General features: G+C 40.6%; 1 protein-coding gene across 2 annotated transcripts in view; it reads left to right on the top strand.

Annotated features, from left to right (window-relative positions):
• Positions 1–20,943, top strand: part of NTRK2 (neurotrophic receptor tyrosine kinase 2) — a 201,040-nt gene that overhangs the window by 159,097 nt on the left and 21,000 nt on the right. The gene's annotated exons all lie outside the window — the stretch shown is intronic.

Below are 20,943 nucleotides of genomic sequence, written 5' to 3'. Positions count from 1 at the left end.
GTTTGTAATTTCATGATTGGAACTGAACCTGTCAGGTGTTTCTGGCTTGGGGAAGGCAATCCATGGCCAAACTGATAATTTACAAACCCTAGAGTTTATCCTGTGAAATAAACTCATCATCTTTAAGCACATGTTTTGTATCTGCCTCTGACATGACTTGTTGCCAGTGAATTCCTTATTCCTTATTCCTTTTTCGTTATTCCTTTCTTAGCCACTCAGTTTGGATTGTGTTAGTAAAGGACAGTGTCACCCCACCATCAGTGTTGGTGGGATGCCTGGGAAGAGATTGTCTCTATAACTGGCTGAGGCCAGACAGGATAGAGGAAGCTAGACTTTTGAAAATTACTGCTGAATGCTGGTTTACTTAGAAGCTCATAAGTAACAGCCTCCCCTCTTAATTTTCTTTCCTTTCAAAGGCAAACCTAGTATTTAGTAAACATATTATGCAGATTCCTCTTATATATTGTTATTTTGTAAACTGGGACTTTGAATTATTTGATCAATGTGAAGCAAGCATGACTTCATGCACTTCAGAGCTTGAAAACAAATATACAGGATGGTAATAATTTCCTCTGTGTTTTAAAGGACACTGGTGAGCAGAGGCTAAGGTTTATTGATTTTGAATCTGATTTTGCATATTGCATTTTTGCTCCACTTGTTGGGACTGAAGTCATGGGTCTGTTCATACTTCAGTGTTTACCATGTTGTTACACTTAAGAATGAATGTATATGCAGAACAGTACGTGTTTGCGAAGGTTGTTACAGTCAGAGGCACCATTTTTGAACATATGCTTTGCTTATTTTTGGAAAAAAAATAGTAACTCCCCCTGTTGCATAAAAACTACCTGCAAAAGGGGGCAGAAGCTCAGTAGTCATATGGCCTTCCTGGAGACAACTGAGGCCTGGCTCAGGCATGTGATGGTGTACGGACTGGCATCAGCTTACCTGCTCATGTACCTCTGGATTTAATCTTCAAGTCTTGCATATGAGTACTCAAGCAAAGCTTTTACCCACTGGAACACAAATTTAGAATGACACCCATGACCTGGAAAAAGCAGGAGTTGAGGAAATTCTGGGTAACCTGGGCACCTCTCAAAGGATCTCATTTAAGGGATACACAGTATTTCCCACTCACTATCTCTCACACAGAATCACTCTCTTCTTTCCTTCTCTCCCTTATCTTCACTTATTTTTGAGTTCAGTGAGGGGTTCTGAGAGGTCTAGGGTTTAACAAAGGAGAAGAAAGAGGCAGTAGTGTGAAGAGGATGCAATCATTGATGTGAGAGAAGGAACAAATAAGATGGGAAAGGTAATTGTAGAGAGGTGTTAGTGAAAGACACAAATGTGAATGAAGGGAGAAAGAGGTAAGTGTCAGAGGGGATGATGTAAAGTAGCATGGCCCCATGCAAACTGGTGGTATAAGTTTGCAGAGTGGTGGGTGGATATGAAACTTCAAGTGAGGTAGTTGATTTTTCTACACACTTAAGAAAAACAAGAAGGATAATTTCTCTGGCCCCTCATGTTCCAGCTGGCTTCTAACTAGTGCAGAGGAGGGACAGAGCCAGAGACTGCCATGCCACCATATTTCGCAGTTGATAAAAGCTGGAAGTTACAGTTGAGCCTGTGAAGTTTTGGCCTGCCCTTTTTGGGACATATGTGGGCTGGTCAGAAGATGGTCATGAAAAAGTCAAGGCAATAATGAATTCCCAGATGGTTGACCTGAGAACTTCGTCCTTGGCAGACCTAAGTCAGTGATAACACTGGAATGTCACTGACCTACCATACCTAATTGCTTATAGCAAGCTAAGTCTTTTTAACTGCTCAGGCTTAATCACTCACAGAGAAGCAATTCATCCCCAACCCTGACAGCTTTATCTGTTGCTTGTTGGAGAGATTTACACAATTCCAAAAAGTTCTGCAAGAAATGGTTCGTCATCTCTGGGTTTTAATACATTGGAATTGTTTTTTTTGGATCCTGCCACTCAGTCATGATGTTAGATTTGCCCAAGATGATTATTTATAGCTTGCTTCTGTAAGATAAGGATGATCCCAAGTCATTGTTCACTGTTAGATTGTTAATGACATTCTGCATTGAATCAGCTCAGCTGTTAAGAGATGCTTCAGGGAAGAGGGGGAGCAAATTAACCCTTGGGCTGGGAATACATGTGATGTGTGGCCCTGATTGCACAAGCTTTTCTTTTTTCTACCCCTTTCTTTTTTTCTGTCTTTTTCATCATGCAGGAATCTTGTAGGTAGGGGAAGTCTTGATGTATGTGCTACAACCAGTGTAACAGCAATAGTTTTCGATAGTCAGACCAGAGGAGCCTGGGGACATGAAGAAACTGCGATGGCTTTTCTTTTCAGAACTGCTCTACACCCCAGGCCAAAGTAAAACAACTGTCAAGTAATTGGTTTGGTCTGTGAGCCAAATAGCTCCGGCAACACTGCTGCACTGCAATCCTTATAGCACAAAAGATCCATTCACAAAGTTATTTACTTGAAGAGCTTAGGTGTCAGGTTTATTAGGGGTTTTATTTGTTTTGTAGATATTTGGATTTTGTTGTTTGATTTCCTACCCCCACAGGTCTGGGTTTCCTGTCGTAGTCTCAGATACCCAGGTAGTGCTTTCAAGTAACTTTCAGTGCTTTTAAGTGTTGACATTGAAGCATGGAAAGAATTACTTGGTTATTATTTTTTCTTGCACTCAGAGATAATATATCAGGGCCTTTTTAGTCTTCCAGTTCAGGTTTGCAAGTGATTGCTTAGTACTTGGTCTTAAAATAATTTCATCATTTTTTAATCATAAGCAAAAAGCTTGGAAAAAAGCAGAAGTCATCTTATCCCAGTACTTGGAAAACTTAATAGGGATATGCTTTAAATATCCAGCCTGGTCAGCCAACTACAGGCTTGAGCCAAGGTTTCAGATGAAACTGTGATCTCACCAGACAAAGCAAGAGCTTTGCCATTAGTTTCATTAGGACCAGAATTTCACCCTTCCCCATTTTTATGTTTGTCCAGTGCAGGATAGAGATTCTGTTTCTTATTTAGATTTATGGAGCTCAATTGTGTAATCCTTATTTAGCTATTGTATAACCTACTTGCCTTTATGCAACAGCACAAGAACAGTGGAGAAAGTATGGACTCCTTTTCTCAGCTTGTACAAACCACTCAAAAGTTTGTCAAAAGACTGGGCCTAGTGAGGTTTCTATCTTCCTTTAGACCAAATTTCCCCTAAAACTACAGAGAGGTTCACAAGTTTCCTTCACTTCTGGCACAGATGGGGCAGAAGACTAAGAGGATGCATTTCAGTATAAATTTCAGTGAATCTGTTTCTCTTTAATATCTTCTCCACATTTTGTACCCCATTTTGCTATTTAAAGAGAGCATGTCAGATTGGAAGAAGAGACACAGGTCACACCAATCCTAAGTCTTTCACTCTTGAAGAAAGCCACACAGTAGATGTTAAGTGTAGGAGCAACAAGAACCTGGGCCCTCATCATGCTACGGGGAAAACACCAACACTCACTAGTACTTTGACCCCTTCTAAATAAGACACCAAGCCCCATAAAATTCCAGTCTGCCAGGGAAAAAGAGAAGATTTCAACAGTGTCCTGAGCCCGTAAAGAGAAACAATGCTTGGCAAAAATTCCTGAGAAATCTTAGGAGGTCAGTCACACCTGACATACAGCAAGATGTGACAGCAATTGCCATCAGATTTTTCTGTCAAAATCACCTTCTTAACTGGCACCCTATAGAAAGCTATGTGGGCCCAAGCCAGCTGCATCAGCCAGTGGTGTAACTTGCATTTGGTGGTGCCCCTCAGAGCACATCTGGCCATGTTGTCTATTCTCAGTGTGGGAACCAAAGATGAGCCAGAATCAAATCATACCACAAGAGGGAAAACAAGAAGACAAGTCCTGAAGAAAGACTTAAGTAAGTTAATAAGGTGCAGCCTGCAAAATGCTGGCAGGCTTCTTCTCAGATATACCACAGAATTGGATAGCAGCAATCTTGTGTTTTTGAAGCCTGGATTTCTAACTCCTGTCCTGTCACACAGCCCCTTCTCTCAAAGTGGATGTTGCAAGTAAGTAGAATCCTGTGCTGCCAGTGCTTTGCCTAGAAGGCTGCACGGCAGCTTCTCTGTCCTAACAGCTGCAATTTTTGTTTTTTAAATCCAGCAACCTGAATTAACTCATGACCCATAGACACCTACTTGATGGCATTATTCCACTCCCTTCCCAGCCTTTAAATCTCAATTGTATTTAGAGAAAGTACTCCTGTCCCCTACCAGACTGTTTTAGAGGGTTAAACAAGGACCACTCTCAGGAAAAAAAGTGTCTTCATTTTCTTTTTCTCCTAACACTAGCCTTCTCCAATGACTTTCAGTGTGTGAAATAGCAATTTCTGTATCTCTTTCTGGTACAGATATTGCTAGAACTGTGAGTGGTATTTTCCAAATCAGATTTTTGCCATTCTTGGATTAGAGGTACCTCCCAGCCTTTAATGAAAATGTGCTGCTTAGTACATCTTAGACTCACATAGCCTGTGTCATTGGCACATGTTAACTGTATTGTCAGACAGTGCCCTGGGCCACTCTCATCTTCCACTCCTTCCAAATGAAGAACATCCCTTCTTTTTTCCTAAGTTTTTGGTTTCAGTCCCTCATTGAATGACTTTGCAATTCATACTGGCACATTTTGTACCTCTAGTGGTTGAGAAAGACTGGTGTTTCTTTTTTATTTTTCTGTGTTCTTTGGGGGCTGGGTTGTTTTGGTTTGGTTTGGGTTTTTTTTAATTAGAATTCAGGTCTTGTCTGAATTGGTGGTGAGTAAAGAACTAAAGAAACAGAATCAGGGTACAAAAAATAAACAGCTGATGGAGTGGGAAAGGTTTGAAGGAAGTTTCCTAGATTTTTGCAGCTTTGTTTCTTAATGTTTTATTGATAATTTCTATTTAATGCTAACATTAAGTATTTTGGGATGTTTGTCTTTTTAAAACATAGGTTCCCATGCACTTTCAGTTAAGACAGGAGAAGCTATTACAGTCCTTGGCCTTCCAGTCAGACTACCAGAAAAACTAATGTTTTTTTTGGAATTTGCCATTCCAGGCCTATTTTAAAAATACATAGATGTTGGGCTTTCTCACTACATCAAAAAGGTGAACAACCTCTTTGAGAAACCATTTTGACACCTGTGAGAGTTACAGTCCTCAGCAAACAGTTCTGATTCTGATTTTTGCTGTTCCTTAGCAAGGCCAAGGTAGCAGTTTGAAGAACAGTGAAATAACATTAGTATTAAAGGCGTGAAAGAACATCTTTCCCACTAACCATACCCTCCCTTCATGTATGAATCTAATGTTGTAGAGTGCTGTATTTCTGGAAACTGCATGATATACTTTTCTGGTGACACTCTATGAAATATTTTCTAGAAGATAAGGCTAGTAAAATAATCACCAGAGAGTGATCTTGCTTAAGCTATTTCCAGTACCTAATGCCTATTTGCGAAGCGAATTCATACATGACAGCAAGGGGCTAAAAAAAGAAAAGGCTGGTTTATCATTATTTGGGCTGTAACTAGCCAGGCAAACACCATGATACAAATGTTTACAGTGAGGAACAAGTGTCTGTCTATTCTGAAAGGGCAATAGCAGCAAACACCTGCAGGTCTCAGCTGTCACTACAGAGATGAATACCTGTGTGTGGGAGTTTGGAGGAGGCTGCACTAAAGAAAACAAGAAAGAGTTACTGGGAAGTCAAGCAGCTTGTCAAGGCATTCTCGTAGGTGTGTGTATTGAATTGTCACAGTTTGAAGGCACAGTTTGAAGGCTTTTTATTAGCTTCTATTTTTGCATCCATTGCTCAAAAGGAAATTATCTGCTTCCCTACATGGACTTCTCGGCTTTCCTCCTCCGTCAGAGGCTCATTGCATCATGTGTAGTGCTGGGGAGGACAGAGGGTTCCAGCAGCCCTGGAGGACGTGCACAGATGATTTCATGCAACTGGGAACAATACAGGAAATAATAGGCCAGCTTGAGTGATGTAAATCCAAAGTAGCTGCCCTGAAGTCAGTGCAGTAGCTCTGAACTTAAAGAAACATAATCACAAGCAGAATTAGGCCTAATGATTTTACAGGACTTCCTAAAAGACATTGCAATGTCAGCACTTAGAAACTGGTATGCAGCAGGACATGGCATCCTGATGACAAAGGATGAGCACCATGGCTTGATGTTATTACTTGCCTGTGCCAAAGTATATTCTGTGCAGTGCAGGAGGCATGCTCTATCCCCAGCTTTTACTTACACAACTACTGGTTGAATTCCTGGTTTTGTTTGGAATTACAGCTGTTTAACTTCCTCAGTTCTTCACAGAAAACCTAATTTCAGCTTTGTCTTAAGCAAGAGCAAGTTCCATCTTTTGTAATACAGCTGTAGATGTAGTCACTTCCTAAGTGAAGTTTTCTCATCATCTTCACATCAGGGTTATTGGTCCTACTTGCACTTCTGTTTCCATCTGTTTTCACCAACACAGATCCTAAGAGGGGAGTCCAAGAAAGTTTTCCTTATTAGTGTTGGGGAAAGGAACATCAGATGTCCAACATGTGTAGTGTGCTGTATTTAACAGTCAATTCTTACTAGACTCTGTCTTGCAGGGTTAATAACAGGTTGGTAATACAGAAAATGAGACTTTTAACTGGGAAGTTGTGACATACTTCACTTGGCCAGGTTTGAGCCTCCTTTCGCTTTAAATGAGCAAATGGGAAAACCGCGTCATGGTTCCTGGAGTACATTCTCCTTCAGTCTGTGAGATCAAAGAGTATAGAGGGCAGAAACAAAAACCCATAATAACTAGGTTGAAAAATTAAGCTGATTAAAAGACAGACTAAAGCAAAGTGACCTTGTTGCTATGACCAGTTACTTGATTGCCCATTGCATTTCAGTGAGTAATTTTTCCTTTGTAAATCCACCACCATTAGATTTATACCAATGTGGTTCTCATGCAGCATGTCAAGAAATAAGTTCATCTTGAGAAAAAAAGTTCAAGCCAGGAGGCAGTGCCTAGAAACAAATGTTATGCAGAAATCCTGTTGAGCTACACTATAGCTAAAAGTGTTGAATGTGTGTCGATCAAAATATTAAAGTGCTTGGAAATTTTCAAATGGAAATTTTTCCTCTGTTTGCTTCTGTTAAAAGCTTTGAGAATTTAGTATTTGGTTCTATTCTGGTTATAAAACAGATATTACAGTTTTCAAATGGCTGGAAGTTTTGGATTTCCCACCCCACTGTCAAGGCATTTTTATGGAGTGCTTTTCAGCTGGTTACTCCTGCAGTATGCAGTTGGTAAGAGCCATAGGATCCACATGCACGCCTATAGGATAACAGGAAGTTTACATAGTCATCGTCACCAGTGGCTGACACGGGCTTTTCTGTTGAGGGGCTCTTAGCACAGATGTTCATTAACTTAAAAAGTCCTTTTAAAATTATACATACAAAACTGAATCATTCTCAAAAATAACCACACATATGGATATAAATTGCAGGAAAGCAATGATTCACACATTGAAATTAGCCTTAGGAACTGCAGTGTGGAGAGCTTTGCAGAACTCTGATCGTAATCACCTCATTCCATTAAGTAGAAGCAGAGCTGTACAAAGCTATTTTTTGCAGGTGCTGAAACGATTTAACTGTTGTTTAGATGATTAGCACATAGGAGAGCCATGTCCTCAATCCCATCCCTGTTCACAATTTGCTGGATTGTACTTGGAATATTGGTGGAGGCTATTTCCATTGACTTTACTAGAGTCAATGTTTTGTCCAGGGCTTTAGAAAGTGAAAAGTGTATGGGCAACTTTTTCTAGGCACTGAACGGCAAGAGAAATGATGAAGTAATTTCTGTGGTTTTTCTTCCTGGGCCAGGTCTTTGTGCAGACTAATAATGCCTTTTAGTAATTATGGGGAGGAACCATGCATAAATATCTGAAGATACTGTACTGCACTGCTACAGATTGTCACTTTTGGCAGGCAATCTGCAAAGCAATTTACAGAACTCCAAAGGTTAGCAGCTGAAACTGTTGACTTTCTGATGTGTGATGTGCACATCAAAAAGGAAAAGATGATGGTGGGAAAAGATGAAGGTGAGGAAAAGATGATGTGGGAACAAAATCACTGAAAGATCTCCGGGAGCAGAGTCAGATACTGGAGTGGCATCTCCTCGGTGCTGCAGAGTACTGGTGCGCTCTGTGCGGCCGCCACTGCCCCCACAGATGGTGGGGACAGCACAGAAAGGCCACCCAGAGGGACCAGTCCTTAAACGGGAATTCTCCTTTGATGTCTGGTCACAGAAGCAGCTCCCAGCAGAGTCTTTGCAGGCTTCCAGCTGGAAGGTTTTCTTATGCAAATGGCCTCTCTCCTTTGCACTAAAGAAAGCAGTTGCTAGGCAGTTTTCCTAAATATGCATTTTTTACCCTGGGCTTGGCGAACAATCGGGACTCTTTTGGCCCACAGAACTCAGGAAGCACGGGAAGGAAGAGCTAGACAATTAGACTATGAAGTGGTACGTGTAACAGGATGGATCGAGAGGATGAGAGGACAGCACCAGCTAGTAATAGAGCCGAGGCTACAAATCTGGCTGTGCAAATTCGTGTGTGCATAGCAAAGAGCTACTGGCAGTGATGGAAATGGGGAAGCACTGTGTGACACTGCAGATCATTTCCATTTTCACTGCTCTCGGTCCTTTTTCTGTCCGATGGAGCACGTGTCCACTGCAACATGGAGTGGAAGGGAAGTAAGTAGCAAAGACTTAAATCAGAGGCTGTTGGCATCAGTGACAGAGAACGTGGAGAATAGAGAATCTGTGGTTACTCATGTAGCTGTAAGACGTATGCCTTTTTGAAGTGTTTTCAATACCAGATGTCATGAACAGTAGCAAAGTTTTTGACACCATGTCAGGAACAGCTCTCCAAGCTTCCCAAAAGGCGAGGACTCCAGAAATGAACTGATACTGCATCTTACAGTCTCAGAAACTTTGTAATTAGACTTCAGAGATAAGTTGGCTTTGCGTTAATCTAGTCTTACATAAAATGGAGCCAAAACACATATAAAATGCTGTCAAGCTTCTAGCTGTGTCCTAACTTTAGGAAGAGATGAAGGCCTGATTTAAGGTGCGTGACAGAATATGCATCTTCTATTAAGGACAGATCTAAAAGAATTAGAAAAGATTGTGGTGACTCAAATGCTTCTATCTCCATCAGGTGGGTAAACAAACCTCCAAAAGAAAAGCCACATGAGTGGGAAGTAACTTCATTCTTTCCAGTGTACTGAAATTATTTCAAAAAAACAAAAAACAACCTAGCTTAATACCCTTGAATTTGCTTTCAAAAGTTACTATTTATTTGCCCTTAAAAATATTCTTGCAACACTGCTGTCCAGCCCTTGAGGATTTGGAGAGCTTACATTAAATTAAATTTACGATCAGTTCCTACTTCTCTTCCACAGTTCATTTCATCCAGGGCTTGATATTGCCATAGTGGTGTCTCAGATGTTTGGGCTGGGAGCAGAGTCAGACCCATTGAAATGCTCAGATAGAATGACCAACACTGAGAGGTGATGCAAATGAAATTTCAAAACTATTCTCTTATTTAGTCTTACAGTTGTGTTGATCTCCAGAGAGGTATAACATTTATATTGTCTGTTTTCAAGCTATTTCCCAACACTTTGGAAGAAGTTTAAATTATAGATATCCATGATTCTTGAGCCTCGTCAAACTCTATTTCAGTCCTCTGTTCCATGTAGCTGTGTTCAAGCTTTTCTTCATGAATTTGAGTCCTGGAAATTATCATTGTAAAATGAATGTCACTTCAGTTATTCACATCACATGCTTAGAAGCCAGGATTTTAAAGAAAGAGCTGTAGTGTGAGACTTTTGATAATAAATGCATAAGACTGCAGATCTACATCTACAGAAATATTGATCCTGTGTAATAAAGGAGCACTTAACAAAAATAAAACAGATTTAAAGCCATTTAGAGATAAAAGAATCTTGAGGCTATGATACTGTACAGCTCAGAATATTGGGGTTTTTCTGTTGCTATTGAAAATTACTGTGACCTAAGCAGCTAGCTTTATAGCCTTTACAATTTCTCTAGAAGACAGAAAGACAATGGTATATATTCGAAGACTGGAAACTAGTTTACCGCCCAGACCAATGAGCAAACTGGTATTGACTTTACTGGGGACAGAAATTTTACTTCCATTCTTATTAATTGAAAACTTGTAATAGCTTTATATCTGATTTCACTTCCATGTTCACTGCTGGATCTGGGTGAAAAAAAAATCACAGTCTCTGTGATCTAATCCTTACATACCACACTATGAAGCAAATCAAAGTGTTTTGCTGGAAATATAAGCTGGGGTTTTTTTTCAACTGATGCGTAAAACGTGATGCAGTCTCAGCCTTAAGGGATTCTTTTATAACATCATCCAGTTTATTTCAAGGTGTGTGTGAAGAGAGTCCTTCAGATTATTTTATGGCCTGCAAGATTATGTCTCTGTAAATCTGGATTTAATGGTGTACACAGAAAGGGAGGAATCTTAACACAGCAAAGAAATTGCTCTCGTTTTCTTTCTCTTCCTTTTTTTTTTCTGGCAGTAGAATTTTAAGAAAATTAAGAACTGTTCATTAAATATATTGCCAGATATTCTTTGATAACACATCAGTGTTGCAATTATTCCACAGCCAGTATAAATATAAAGGGGGGGAAAAAAGAAGCAACATGAATGACAGTCAGGATGATTACAAATCATTTGTCCTAATGTTTTTGTCGTCTATGTTCCTCATACTGCCTTAGCCCAGGCCCGCAAAATAAAACTGTGATAGCGCTATCTGGAGAATATGGATTCTTTCCAGATTGATTTACCAGATGCCTGTCACCACGAAGTCGCTTTGGAAGGCTAACTGATAGGCTGGGCTCTTTGCAAATTACTGCTCTGCATGCAGTCCTTTTGCAGCTGATTATGCTGCCAGTGTTATTTTCTGACGATGAGATTTAGTGCAGCATACTGCCTGGCACTATCCTTGTACGAGATTTTTCTTGCTTGTGAGCTAAGCAAAGGGCAAGGTCCTGCATTCTTGGCAGCCTGTCATATGCATGAGCTGTTTGTTTTTTGGATTCAGCAAGCAGAGTTTTAAATCATCTTTAGCAAAACAAGACACAGAAAAAAGAGAGATCAAAATAGAGCTGAATATTTCATGCCATAATTTTGGCAGCACATCTCGTCTTGTCTTCTAGATTGAAAGCACCAATGAAAAAGGGAATTTTGCAGTTTTCAATTGCGTGACTTTTCCATGCTCCTTGAGTATCCTCAAATATTCTAGGACTGGTCTCTCATGCCATATCAGCCATTTTTAGAGAAAAGAATCTGGTGTTGAATAGCTGTGTGGGAAAAGCATAACTGTGTTAAAATAAAGGTCAATGCCTATACACAGTGAGTGGAATGTGCCTCTCAACAGAAAACCAGTAGATACTATTTGAATCTGCAAAACAGATATTGTATATTGTTTAAAATACATAGTCCGATATTGCCATTTTCTTCAAAGGGAATTCTGTTGAAAGTTACTAAAAATCCTTGCACAGCTTCTACCTGTTCACATAGACACACACAGTTCTGATTTTTATACCAGTCATGGTTGGAGGAGCATACATTTTTGACCAAAAAATATTTCCATCACAATTTGGAAATGAGCTAAATGGTGGGTTTGGAGCTTGTGTATGCACACATACTATTATTCAGTATTAACCTGCTTTTCCATCTCAATCAGCTTCAGTTAGTAGAATAAAATGCTAAATAGAAAAGGAGGAAACTGAAGGTTATGCTGTACTGCACACAGTAAAAAGCCCTTCAAATACCTATTTAAATACAGTTAAAATGGCATAAATTAGAAAATGCAAGTTTCATGGAGAGGTTTATACAGTTCCACTGTACAATGTGAGACTGAAGGTAGGTCTAGTCTTCAGACACTGGTAGCTCAAGAACTGTGGCATGAGCTTGATGCAGACTGCAAAGCTATTCAGAAGCAGGATGAATGTTCCTTTTTTGGGGCGTACATTTCTTCCCTGTGCTACTCACAATGTCCAAGCTAGTTGCTTTAAATGTAGCTTCTGTTTACATGTTCTTAACTGTGTCACTGAGGATATGGAAAACAGCATTATGTTAAATAACATGATCAGAAAAAAAACTATATGTAAATAAAGCTTATTTCCTTAGTTATTCCTTTTGATCCATTACATCTTAATAAATTTGTTTAAGATGGAAGACAGGAAAAATGGAACAAAAAAGGAATAGATCTGGATCTGTGTAGCTTTCATATAACATAAAATAGGCACCTGTACTTGAATAACTTCCTATTGTAAGTAAAGTTCACAGGGGTATTGATGAATTTAAAAATTGCCTGAGAATCTCAGAATTCCTAGCTTTAAAATAATTGTGACCCCAAAATTTTGAGAGTACCTGTTTTCTTGTTGTCCTGCTGCTGCTGTTCAAGTCAGCTTCAAAAACTAGAAAGAACTTATTGTTAGGTTCAGCTTAAGAATTGGAGAAATGTGGATTTTCTTTAAATAAAGGCACAGAAAGCAGATGGAAGTGTCCCTAAATCACATGTAAAAGTGGGGAGCAGTAGGTTGAGGAACAGTTGGTGATTTCACCTCATAAAGGACATGGAAAGTAAGCAAAAATACAAAAGAAGGAAAGGCTAGTGGACAAACAGCGATGCAGTGAAAAGGGCCAAAAAGAATTTGAGATTGTCTTTGAAAAGAATAGTAAAATAGACAAGAGGAGTCTCTTGACTGTTTAAATGTCAAGAGTATGAGGAGGAAAGTATTGCTGCTACAGACGTGGTAATGTGGGAAGGAGAGTTAGTTTGGCCTGAAAGCAAAATTAATTTTTAACATCAGGTAGTGATAAATATGAAGATATAGGCAAAGGGGGCAATGGGACTAAGAATATATGAAAGCTAAACCTGGAACATGCATAGAGAAGAGATACTCAAGCAATGAGGAACACTGACAGCCTGTTTTATGGTTGGAGACAGAGAGGTTAGCAAACCCTTAAAGAATCATAAACCAGCCCTGCTGCCCAAAGCAGAGGTCCTGCTCTCCTGCTTGTCTCAACAGCTAATTCCTGCAACATCTGCTTTTCTGCACCAGCGTCAATGTTTCTGCAGCCACTGAACAAACTTCATTGGTGAAACATGCCAGCTGAAAAATAAGCTTTTTTTTTTCTTGGTTGCAGAGAGGACAGAATATTTCTCCAAACCGAAGTACAGTACAAGGGCATTCCTGATTAAAATCTTTGTTGAAGGAGAGTCTAAAAGAACTGTACTATATGAGTGCTTCAAAAGGCTTAAATAAACATTAGGGATGAAAGAATACTATTGTAACTAAAGAACAATGCTCGCATAAGAACAAATTAATGCAATCTTGCTATCAAAGAATTTAAGCAAAAGACTAGGAAAAGATTTCTAACATATAAAGCATGGGTTTCTTTGAAAACCTGTGAACTCAGAAGACAGTAATCTCATTTTAAGGTGGTACTGTGCAATTTATGAAGGGAATGATTCAGTGTAGACCAACTACGTGTTAGGATGCAAGAGGACCAGAGGACTTGGTGTGCTCCGTATAATTCTTATCTTAGGTACCTTGAAGCACACAAAGAACCAAGACTCCTGATAGTGTCAGAAGTACTTGGTTCAGCAAAGTGCCAGCATGAGTAGTTGTCTGAAGCATAGATACTTCATTTTCTGGATCAGTTTACCCCATCGTTAGTTTGCACAGAAAGCAGAGCTGTTAGTATTTATGAAAGGTATCTATCTCAACGTGGCTGAATTTTCAGGGCAAGGAAAAGTTTTGAAAATAAAATATTTCTTATTTATGAAAATACTTGCCAGTTATTCTGCAACTCTTATTTGGAACTTTGGAACTCTTATTTGGAATCTTCTGTCACTGTCTATGAAACTACACACACAACAGAAAATCAGGTTTGACTGTATCTTCTCTATGACTTTGAAAAACCCGTCCTGCAATTCAGCATGCAGTTTCTTTGCACTTGACTTTGATTAGATTTAATTAAAATTTAACTCTCAACATTCCACCCAGGTTGAGTTCTAGTTTTACAGATGCTTCTGTTTGACTATAGCAGGAGGAAATACTGCTTTACCTTGTTTCCAGTGTTCTCCATTATTTATTAGTGAAAGCCAAATTTTAAAGGATGAAAACATGTAATAGTTCTGCTTCTGCTCCAGTTGTATGTCCCTTCTATTTTTTCACTTTTTTTTTTTTTTTTTTTTAAGAAAGGTGGCAATTTGAACTTCTCTCTTCTGCCCATGACCATTTCAGAACATGGGTGGCTTCTATTTGTAACAAGGTTTATTACGACCCTTGCTGGTTCAGTGAGATAGAAACTTGCTTTAGGTCAAAAAATTACAGCTTTGCTGCGAAGTGGAATACTGGGGCTTCCCCACTGGGTTGTGCTTGGCTCTCCCTGGAGTTTGAATGTATAGCAAATTCATCACATTCATTATTTCATATTATATGCCGTACTCCAAGCTTATTTTACAGAAAGCACAAAGCCATTACAGCCTCAGTCACTCTAGAGCATTCAAGTTTGGAAAGTCTGTTCACGTTCCGGAGAGCCCCAATATGATCACAAAGTCCAGCAGCAGGAGTCCAACACTGATACGACAAACAGGACACTCAGTCATTCTGAATCTTGCATAGTGGAGATAGGGAAATGGATAAAGACTCATTTTCTTATTGGATGTAACAGCAGAAGATGTAAAAAGGCAAACCTATACCTGTTATTCTCAAAAGGTGAATGGTATTTTTGTCTCAATCCACCTTTCCAACAGCTTCCCCAACTCCTAGAAAAAAACATAGTATTTTGTTAGAAGGGGAGCAGGGGAAGTTGCCTGGGAGGTAACTGAATGATTCATCCTTTCTTCTGTTGCTGAGTTTGGGACCCTGTTGAATAACATCAAGATGAGTTGTTTGATTTCTAGCAGGTATCTGAGTGCATTTTTCTGATCTTGGTCTTCACTGCAAGCACTGGGAGCCTCGAATAGCAGGAAACACAAGCCTCAGGGTGGCTATGGAGATTTTGCTCCACATTGAAATCCCATAGACTAAAACCCTGCAACTGTAATTTCAATTATGTAGGATGATTCTGTGCCTTTTAAAGAGCAACTACTCAGAATTTAACAGGAGTCTGGAGACTTCTGCAGACAGGTGGGTTAAATTATAGTTACTACCAGACAGCTATTTCAAGATTACTACCCTCAGAATAGCAAATACCCTACCCCCATGAAACACAAACAAAACATGAAGTTGACTTGTCCTTCCAAGATTCTTCTGGCATTGAACTCATAACTTGAAATTTCCAGCCCTTCACCTCAACGCTTTCTTCTGCTTTATAAAAAAAAACCCTGATCATTTAAGTTTCTAGTGTGTCAGACTAGGGTCCTGAAATTAAAAGACTTAGATGCTCATTTGGTTTCAGTAGTGTTTGATGTGTAAATGTTGAAATTGGTTCTCTCATGTGCATGAAAGAGTGGGAGGATGGGCATACCCAAATCTGTATTGTTTTTGTTGTTTTCCACTTCTGTGAGACCCCACCTGGAGTTCTGCATCTAGGTCTGGGGCCCCCAACATAAGAAGGATGTGGACCTGTTGGAATGAGTCCAGAGGAGGGCCACTAAGACGGTGTGAAGACAGGCTGAGAGAGCTGGAGTTCTTCAGCCTTGAGGTTAAGAAGAAATACTTAACAGCTCCCTCATTTGCTGAGCACAGTCTAGCAAATGTACAGAATTAAAAAGAGATTGTATGGAAAAACATTATTAGACCCTGTAATTAAAAATGTTTTCCATAATGCATATTTAGATTGCTAATGGCACTGGGATCTTTTGCTCCAGAGGGAAAAAACCCATATATATCGTATAGGTGATATAAAAATATTTATATAGAAATTATACAGTTGCAAACATGTGAACAGTTGCATTGATGAATTACATTCACAGATGCTTCTGCCTTTATCCACTACACATAAATGTGGTTACCCAAGGACTTGTTGTAAAATGCCAAAGATCTTCAGATATTTCATTATGTTCAACATGCAAGGCTGATTTTTCATTTCCCTACCAAATGAAAGGTTTAACCCAGTCCTGCTGATGTGAAACGCACATGGTACATCAAAATAAGCAATAAAGTGTGGTGCAAACTCGGCCCATATTCAAAACTAGACATCTCATAGATACGTGGGGCTCTCCAATCTGGCCCAATTTGCCCTAACTCAGTGGAATTTTCTCCCGACCTTCCTATCCTGCCCAAGCAAGCTCAATATGCAGACTCTCCACCCTTTCCAAGAAATGACTGAGCCTGTTCTTAGATATAAATCACATTTTCCTGTAAGCTGCCTGCTCTATCTCTTGCGAGTTTTTGTGTGCATTTTCTTACACTGTGCCACAGTCTATAAGCTCAGGATTCAGGATGTTAGGGGTGACTTCTGACAGTTCCCATTACTGCCTGTTTGTGAACCACTCCATGGATTTAGTCTCATCCTTGTTCGCACCTACCGGTACTGCTCATAACCGTGGGAGCAAGCTCCAGAATTTTAGGACCCATTATGTATAAAAATACTTTCATCTGTTCTGAATTATCTCCTGGTAATTTTGTTGAGTAGTCTCTTGTTACAGTTCTTCAGACTTTGTTAATCACTATTCTGCAGTAGTTTCTGACTGACCTCACTTTATCCATCATCTTAGTGAGTTTGTAAGTCTCCACTGAAGTTTAGTTCTCCTATTTTGTGCCTCTCCAATTACATCACATCCTCCTTGAGATGTGAAGACCAGAACTGCACACTGAAGGCATGTGAGCGGGCCATGCCTCTATAAAATGGCAGAATTATGCCCTATGCCATGTTGTTGGTACCTTTGCTGGTGATGCTCAGTGTCTTTCGTTTTTGTGGCAGCTGTTGCTCATTGAGCTGTTGGTGTCAAAGAGAGCTCCAAAATCTCCTTGATTTGTAGCTGTCAGTGCTGAGTCTAAATATAGGTTATTACGAAGGCTATTATACCTGTTTATCATGCATTTAGTGAACTGCATTGATACTCATCTGCTGCCCAGGCATTCAGTTTAAAAAGCCTCTTCAAGAACTTAGCATCACCCCCTCAGCTGGACTACTTGACAATGCCCTTCCATCTCTAGGCCATTGAAGATGTTGAATGTAGCTGGCCGTAACACTGGCCTCTGAGGATTCCACTACTGCCTTCTCTCTGACCTAAGAAGTGACCTTGAAGTCCTGCTTACTGCTTCTTGTACTGTCACCAGTTTTCAGTCCGTAAAAAGGCCTTTGCTAAACCCGGCAGCAGCCTTTTTTTTTTTTAATAACCTGTGATGTAGAGCCTTATCAAAGGTGTTTGTTTTGAAAATCTGCGTATGCTTTGTCTGCTGTATCACTTTTGTTTGCATTCATCCTGTGGATCACCTCTGGGCTAGTAGAGCGGGATCCCTTTCTGCAGATGGTTTTTTTCCCACTCTTGAAAGATATAGACAGATTGGTTTTTTCCATGCATCAGCTCTCTATTTCTTTTAATGAGAAGACTACAGTTTCCCACCTGCATGCCTTCTGATTCAGGTGAATCCCATTTGGTCCTGGTGATATTAACCAGTTTCTCTGTTTGCTTGGAAAAAAAAATCTTTTTTCCTTCCCATAAATCCTTTAACATTTTTTGTTTCAAACATTATTTCCTGTTTAATAAAATCACTCTCAATTGCATGAAACCAGAAGCTTATATAAATGCTGCAAACCCTGTAAAATAGTTTTCTTTCTTAGTTTAGTCATTCTTATGCCTTGCAAACAGTTCTTCTGCCCTTTTCATCTTTTATGTACCAATCTGCATAGTAGCAACTCACATGTGACAGACCTAGGGTACTGAAATTTGTAATGGGGCAGTCCTTTTTCCTTTTCAAATCAATGGCAAGATCAGGTGCAAAGCAGCATAAAAGTCCCTGAAAGAAAAAATCCAAGCAGAAGTCTCCTTTGGTGGTCTTAGCTGAAGAGGAAGTACCCCTGTGGGAAGCCAGTTGGGCTGTCTGTCCTTTGTTGTCATCCCTGAGACCTGTCTTACTCTGCTCCCCAGCCTGCACTGCAGTAGGTCCCCCTGTTTCACAGGAATACTAAGCAGTGCTTTTGTTGGACGTCTTGGGTACTTCAGCTCCAAAACCCTGTGACACTTCATGGCACAGCAAGTTCTCGCTGGTATCTGAAGTAAATTTTCGGTATTAAGCTGGTTGTTAACGAGGTTGGAACAGAGGAGGAGAGTTGAAACATTTGTTATGTCCCTTGCATAAGTGGGTCTGCCTGGGACATAAACAGCTTCATCTTGTCTTCAGAAAAGTGCTGACCCAGTGGGGTTTTCTTCTTCCCTGTTTTGTGTATTTTTGGGAGCATGCCAGTTTTATTGACCTTCTGAGGGCTCCCTTCATGAATAAATCATATCATAGGGAGCTTTGCTTAGAAAAAAGACACACAAGGAGATGCTCCATTGCTGGCCTGAAAGCTTACAAGGAGACTGGGTAGAAATGACAGTGTCCCTTGAGGACTGAAATCTGGGTGCTAAGACTAAAGCGTACACACATTTTACCCTTATTATATGCCCAGAAATCCTCAGGAGACACAACTGAGGACAAAAGTGCAATTCCCATTGCCACACAGCCTGAAGCAGAGACCAGAATTCTTTTGGACACAGAGCTGGTGTTGAGCTAGGTGCCTGCCCAGAAAAGGCATCAGTGCATACAGACAGTGGCACAAGTGCTGCATTTTCATGCGACTCCAGTCCAGCAGTTAGCCTGGGAAAAGGAGGCAGAACTGAAAGGCTGGGCAGAGGATCACAGCCTTATTGCCTAGGCAGGGGTTTGTCCTCTGCCAGCTTGTGCCTGAGGCCCCCCCAAACCCTTTGTGCTTGCTGTAATCAGCACTTCTTCTGGCTAAAAACAGTCCTTGAGATGCGTGGGCCATATTTGGGGTTGTCAGAATCCCTTTGATGATATGGTATGTGCATACACTAGGGGTATTTTATCCAGACAGTAAGTGGATTGGAGGAAGGGGGCAGAGAGATATTTGAATCATTGTGAAGAAAAAAGCTGGTAAACAGAGGGTTAACCTGTCTTTCCTCTAAGTGTCTGATTTCTTATACCCTGTATCTACTCGTCTTGTGCAGTGCCTTTTCGTTACAGCCCAGACCCGTTCCTGACACGGTCAGCCTTGCACCTTCCTGCTCCTCCACTTCTGTTCCCCCTCCAGCATATCCCCTTCTTTGAGCTTCACCGCTGGAATCCTCTCCCAAGGCTGGTGCGGCACATTCAGGGTGTTTGACGGCTCGGTTTCCATGGCAACTGGGCTCCCCTGCTCCCAGACAGCAGCTTAGGTGGAGAAGGGAAGAAGAGCTGGGGAAAGTCATTAAATGTGCCAATTAGTATGCAGGGCCAGGCAGTGGTGGCAGCGGTAGGGGTTCCCGGGCTGCCAGCAGACCAGGGGAAGAGAGCTGCAGCAGGCGGGAGCTGAAGGGCTGCTGTCCCTGGCTGGGGCAGCAAGCAGGGTACCACACCAGCCACACGCCCACTCTCTTACACATGAGCTCTCTAGCATCATTCCCACCCCACAAGATAAATTGGGCATGAAAATCGGGAAAGCCCCTTACAGGGATAAAAATTGTGCATTCTGAAATGGCCAGCCAGGTATCACGGTGACATTCAGCCAGAGAATTGCAGAGAGGGGAAGGAGTAGGAGAACTTAACTTGGATGAAGACTTGATATTTTCTCTGCTGTGTCTTAGCTTGTAGCCCATGGCAGAACAGGACTTACAGAAAAAATGCAGCTTGCAGACCACAGTGTATTTTTATAGGAGCAGATGACAACGCTCTGCTAAACTGTAGTTAGGATGCCAAAGCAACATGCTGCCCCCTCCTGTAGAGCATCCAGTTTCTCTTGACATTAGTATTTTTATTCATTTCTTGGCCTAGTCTGTGAGTTTTTTAAAAAATTCTGTGTTCTGTTAAATGGTTGCAACATTTTTTTCTGGATTGACAATATTTCAGTAAGAACTGCCTCTCACTGAAATTTTATGCAGCTGTGCAGGATCTGTAAATGTTCTGTGATGTTTCTGAATAAACAGCCTGTCACGGTTTAACCCCAGCGAGCAACCAATTACCACGCAGCCCCTTGCTCATGCCCCACCTCTGTTGGGATGGGAGGGAGAACCAGAAAAAAGTAAGACTTGCGGGTTGAGATAAGAACAACTTAATAATTGACATAAAGTGAAATACTATAATAATTATTATTTTACCATTTGTATTAATAATAACATTATTATTAATGAAAGGGGGGGGAGAAGGAATGAAATCCAAGAAAAGAGTGATGCACAATACAATTGCTCAGCACCTGCCAACCAATGCCAGCCACCATCCCACAGCAGTGATTGGTGGCTGCCAACCAACTCCCCCCAGTTTATATACTGGGCATGATGTTCTGTGGTATGGAATAATCCTCTGGCCAGTTTGGGTCAGCTGTCCTAGCTGAGCTCCTTCCCAGCTTCTTGTGCACCTGCTGGCTGGCAGACACTGGAAAGTCCTTGACTTCGGGTAAGCACTACAGAACAGCAACTGAAACCTCAGTGTTTTATCAACCTTATTCCCATACAAAATCCAAAACACAGCACTGTACCAGCTAGTAAGAAGAAAATTAACTCTATTACAGCTGAAACCAGGACACAGTGAGAGTTTGTTAGATGGATTAATTCTGTTGTGATACAGTGATGCTACAATATTTAATCTGTAAAAGGAGACCATTCTAAGTATCTTAATGGGACATTGACTGGTGGTATTTCAGGGGTTTTTTTAACAAC

This window comes from Corvus moneduloides, chromosome Z, assembly GCF_009650955.1.
Source record: "Corvus moneduloides isolate bCorMon1 chromosome Z, bCorMon1.pri, whole genome shotgun sequence".
Taxonomy (NCBI): Eukaryota; Metazoa; Chordata; class Aves; order Passeriformes; family Corvidae; genus Corvus; species Corvus moneduloides.
The sequence above is the reverse complement of the archived record's forward strand: the minus strand, read 5'-3'. Positions and strand labels throughout refer to the sequence as shown.